This window comes from Cygnus olor, chromosome 2 (assembly GCF_009769625.2).
Source record: "Cygnus olor isolate bCygOlo1 chromosome 2, bCygOlo1.pri.v2, whole genome shotgun sequence".
Taxonomy (NCBI): domain Eukaryota; kingdom Metazoa; phylum Chordata; class Aves; order Anseriformes; family Anatidae; genus Cygnus; species Cygnus olor.
The window spans coordinates 65783216-65789215 of NC_049170.1; positions in this window are offsets into that span (position 1 = coordinate 65783216).

The window sequence follows — 6000 nt, forward strand, 5'->3', positions numbered from 1 at the left end:
TTGGATGAGGGAATAGAGTGTACCGTCAGCAAGTTTGCTGATGGCACTAAACTGGGAGGAATAGCTTGTGAGAAAAAAATCTCAATAATTTTCTTCAGACAGGATATTCTGTGAAGCTATTTTATTCGCGATTGCAATGGTGGGCATCCTGCCAATTAGGAGCGCATTATAGTAAACATATCATAACCTTTTATTCCCTATTACCTGACACCTGATCACCTCCCCTGTTTCCTCATTGGCTGAGTACTACAGGTTCACAAGCTACTTGATGCTCCTCTATACCATATATGTACAATTTTTTTTGATCAATCCTTTAACTTCTCCTTTTTTTTTTTTTTTTTTCTTTTTTTCTCCTTTCTTATGTTTTGAGAACTTGTGATCTTGGTTTTACTGTTCTCACACTGCTCATCCTTTTTTCCTCAAGCTTCTACCTTATTTTGGAACAGTGAGGCCTTCTACTGTCCACTTATCTACTTAGCATTTCTCCTTGTTATGACTACGCAACTACCTTTGAAAACTAACCTTTAGTTTTCTACTGCAAAAACACAACTTAGTTTCTCACAGGCTGACACGCCAGAAGGCTGTGCTGCCATCCAGCGGGACCTAGACAGGCTGGAGAGTTTGGTGGGGAGAAATTTAATGAAATATAACAAGGGCAAGTGTAGAGTCCTGCATCTGGACAAGAACAACTCCAGACACCAGTATAAGTTGGGGACCTGTTGGAGAGTAGCCTAGGGGAAAGGGACCTGGGCGTCCTGGTGGACAGCAGGATGACCACGAGCCAGCACTGCGCCCTTGCGGCCAAGAAGGCCAATGGCATCCTGGGGTGTATTAGAAAGGAGTGTGGTTAGTAGGTCAAGAGAGGTTCTCCTCCCCCTCTACTCTGCCCTGGTGAGACCGTGCCTGGAATATTGTGTCCAGTTCTGGGCCCCTCAGTTCAAGAATGACAAGGAACTGCTTGACAGAGTCCAGTGCAGAGCCATGATGATGATTAAGGGAGTGGAGCATCTCCCTTATGAGGAAAGGCTGAGGGAGCTGGGTCTCTTTAGCTTGGAGAAGAGGAGACTGAGGGGTGATCTTATTAATGTTTATAAATATGTAAAGGGTGAGTGTCAGGAAGACGGAGCCAGGCTCTTCTCAGTGGCATCTAATGATAAGACAAGGGGCAATGGGTGCAAGCTGGAAGGAGGTTCCACTTAAATATGAGACGAAACTTTTTCACAGTGAGGGTGACAGCGCACTGGAACAGGCTGCCCAGGGGGGTTGTGGAGTCTCCTTCTCTGGAGACATTCAAAACATGCCTGGACGAGTTCCTGTGTAACCTGGTCTAGATGTTCCTGCTCCGGCAGGGGGATTGGACTAGATGATCTTTCAAGGTCCCTTCCAATCCCTAACATTCTGTGATTCTGTGATTTTCCTTCTCCAGTCTCCACCTTCCCTCTCCTTCTCCCTCTCCCATTCTTATTCTATTTCTTCTTATAGGCAAATACTTTTGGGGTAAGATTTTTTTTTCTTTTTTTTTTTTTTTTTTCCTTTTTAACTTAAGATTTTATTTTAATGGATATGAATTTTCAATGTGTGTGAAACACAAGAGAAGGAAATGCTACAAAAATAAAGTCAAGAGGAGAAAAGTGGTTAACTTGAAATATGTAAGAGAATTTTCATGAGAGGAATCTAACATATTTAGGTTAAATTAAAGCCTGAGACAGATATCTACTTCTGGTGTGGAGAGCTAATGAAGTAGTCTTGCTTAGATTTTTAAACCATGGCAGTTCACAAGCTGTCACATCTGCAAATACTTAGAATGAGCTAGATGCTCTCTGCCTTATGTTTGTCTCACTCAGTAATGAGATAAATAGCACCTGGAGGGGAAATGGTACTTCCAGATTCAGTTCCTGGATGAATGATGTGTGTTCTCTGTTGTCTGAAAAAGTAGATCTTTTTACCTGGATGCAATAAGCCAGTTCAGGAGAGAGACTGCTTTTGTTCAGGCCTGGGTGCTCGGTACAAATCAAGCACACCCATTGCGGGCTTCTACATTACATTTATACAGTAAATTCATGCATCCTCTACTACATAAATGATACTTGATTATAGAGATGCTCAATTAAGCATAGACAATAACACTTCTCTTCCAAGGGAGAGTTTGTTACAACTATCTCCCCACTTTTTGAGGCTTAATCATGGTTTTTCTTTAAAAAAACCCTAAGTCTCAAACCATTCCTTTACATCTCCTTGGGATGGAAAGAGGTATACATTCAACCAAACAACAAGTAATCATCAAGATGACTTTTGATGTCTTGATGTCAACATGACAATTTCAGTATCCCAGTTCTGCCCCTTAATTAGGTAAGAGTCTCTGATGCAGGGTGATACCTCAAGTTTTGTGTTCTCTATTGTTTCTTTTACTACCACCTTTCTTTGGAGGTATTAGATAGCACTGTTCAAAGAACCTCATAGAATTGTATTGCAGTATCTTTCCTTCTCCCCTCAACCCCTTATTCCTTTAGCTATATTTTTGTTGAATTTTTACAAAATCCCTGCTTGGGGTTAATCATGCACTGTTCATATTTTCTCAGGAAACTGTCTTCTCTTCTTAATTTGGAAGTTTTCTGCATTCTATGTCTAAATTTTGTAATTTAATTCTTGAATGAAACTTGGCAAACAAAACAAAACAAAACAAAAAACAACAAACAAATCTTCACAGGATATGTAACTACTCCCATTAGACTGCAGGATTCCAGCAGCCTGGTTAACCTATCTAAGGACCTCACTTTAGTTTGGGACTTTTTTTGGCTGTGACTTGGGGGTCTAAATACTGAACCATTTAGCCCAAAGAGATCTGAAAGTGAAAATTATAAACCATCATAAACCACCTTGGAAATATGAATGTTTCCCTTTAGCAGAGGCTAGTACAAACCTTTGTTACTTCAAGGAAGTTTTGTGTGGTACCTTTTTGCTGTCAACCTATACCACACAAATATCTCTAACTACTGCTATTAATGTACATTATGTTCACAGACTACATCAAGAAGACTTTGTGTATTATCACAAGAGGCAAGAAAAGAAATGTCAGTTCTACTAAATGAACAGGAGGAGTTAGTGATTTGGGAAATACTACAGTAATGATGATAAAGCTGCTGGTGTTATTGAAGTTGTATTGCAAATTGAAAATTCTATTGATAAATGAAAATTAAGGAGCTTTAGCTGTAGTGAGTTTACAGTATAGCAGATTGCTATTTAAAAAAAAAATCCATCTGTGTGTGTGTGTGTGTTTAATGTTAATAGAAATAAATGTTTTAGAAGAAACATTTCTCTCACACTTTCTTTCTCTTTCTCTTTCTTTCTCTTTCTCTTTCTCTTTCTCTTTCTCTTTCTCTTTCTCTTTCTCTTTCTCTTTCTCTTTCTCTTTCTCTTTCTCTTTCTCTTTCTTTCTCTTTCTCTTTCTCTTTCTCTTTCTCTTTCTCGTCTTTGTCTTTCTCTCTCATTATGGTATTGTTTGTTAAACAGCCACATGTTTCTCACTTCAAAATTTATTTTATTTTTTGTGTTAGAGCAGAAACAGCCAAAGTTTGAAGTCTGAACTTTACTTGACTCTTACATGCATGGGTGTGAGAGCAGGAATGGCAAACCAGAAGTTGCTTGAGTAAATGTACTGTGCCAGTAAGTCAGAAACCATGGCAGATAAGCCACTCAGGCATTCTGTTGCCAGAGCAATCCTTCATTTTTGTCTTCTGAATGTGTGAATTTTTTTTGGAGGAGAGTAAATATAGGGAGTATTCAAAATTCAGATTGTTCTGATGTACAAGAGAGAATGTGGTCAAGTTTTAAGTGACATCTAGGTTGACTGAGACACCCAAGCTCATGGTGAATTTAGAGCAAATAAACCTTACAAACAAAATTTATCGGACAAGAGTTTAAGCAAAACTGTTTGTTGGGCTCCAACCTCTAGTGATGTTGCCAGATCCAAACTTTTGGGAAGATGACAACTTCCACTGCAAAACAGTCTTGGTTAGTTCATACTGCTATAATCCCTCCTGGCATGCTAACAAGAATAGAAGCTTCTCTGACTGTTTTTACATTGCCTTTCCCCTCTTCAATCTAAAAAAATTGAATGACTGTTTTTACATTGCCTTTCCCCTCTTCAATCTAAAAAAAATTGAAAGGAAATGTGACCGTTGGCACAGGATGATTTTGGGTAGCTCAGAGATTAAGAAAGAAAACTATTACATTGGAGGCTGTGCTGTCTTAACACAACTGTGTTAACAGTGCTATGGAGAAAAAGATTTCTAATATTGTTCAAGAATTTTGTGTATGGTTATGCAGAGTGTATTTGCCTAGTTTTTCAGCTAAAATTATAGAAAAATTTTTAGTCCAAATAGTATACAAGTCCAAATAATATAGAAGTACTCATTTGCAGCATTAAGTCTTCACATTGCACTGTTCTAATCTTGTGATCACAGGACAATGTTAGTGGTACTATTTGCAAATGAATACTTTATTACTTGCTATTACAATTTGCTTTAGGCTAGCACTTGTTCTTTTATACTTTTTATATTCATTATGCTGATGTCCAGGTTCAGAACTGATGATGCTTTTACATATGTGAACCTGGGTTACAAAGAGCAAACTGAGGAATTAAAGCTTTAGTTCAGAATCTTCCCCCTTTGTAGTGGTCACATGTGAAGTGACCCATCAAGGAAGGAGAAGTGATGGGAAGCTTCCTAACATTCTTCTGAGTATCATCAATCTGTTCCCAAAGGTAGAGATAGACAGAAGCAAAATTTCATGTGTACCACTTCAGTTTCTTCCACTGAAGATGATGCATTTGAGTAATTATGTTTGTTGTGAGAAGATTAGTAAGAAACTAATTCCATCAAACTTGCCAGTCTGATTTCTCATCTGCAATGCTCTTTTGTGTGACCTTGTCTATAAAAACCTATTATTCCTAATTATCTTTGCTTTCAGTGAACATACTATTGAGGTAAATGTGATCAGAAAGTTCAGGTAGCTTTTAGCAATAACTACCTATAAGAACAAACTCAAATTGCACTGTTGATTTAAAATTAAACCCTTAAATACTGTGATAGTACCCAGTCCTACTTGCATCTCCAGTCTGACTGTCGAACCTTTGCAAGATTGAAAATAAGAAATAAAAATCCTGACTAAGGCAGAAGAATAATCTTATTAAAAATATATATATAATTCAAAATGTGCAGAAGAAAAATTGGTTTTATTATTAGTGCTTGTTTAATAAATTTCTCACTCTCTGTGTGTTAGTTATTTGTTGAGAGTTTTCCAACAATCATATCTATATGGAAATTTCAGGAAAAAATATTGTCCTGCTCTTTATGGCTATCAAAGCTATCACAATAGCATTACTGAATAACAGACATTAAAAAATATGCTTTTTCAACAGTCCTATATGAACAGTTGTGATTAGTTGTAATAAAGTATTTGGAAGACCAGAAGAAATGCTGAACATTGGACAATGGACAATATCTGGCCTGTTTGTGTTTTTGCATGTGTGTGTATGTGTGTTGTGTTTTTAAAAACACACAATACTTCTTACCAATGACACAAGTATCTTTTTTATATCAGGGAACGGAGAGGGAAATTTCCAACCTACTCATATGTCACACCTTGTGTTTTTCATCAGCATATTCTCCTTCAAAGATACTTTGGATTAAAATATGATATTTTCTCTGTATTTTACTGACCTTACATCAATTAAAAATTCCTCTGGCAACTGTTTGAAATTATAGAATTCATGGGTTACCATTTCAATCATGTTTTTCCTCTGTTGGCTGAGTTAATATCGTTTTCATGGCGGATGGAATTTGTTGGTAAGCCAGAACTAAATGGTAAATGACTACTATGGATTTGGCTTGCAAGTGAGAGGTATCGAGAGAAAGTGCTTGTGTATCCTTCTCCAAAACCAAAACTTTAAAGTAATTGTAATTGTGTTATTTTTTTCTTAAGTGATGTCAGTTAAAATAA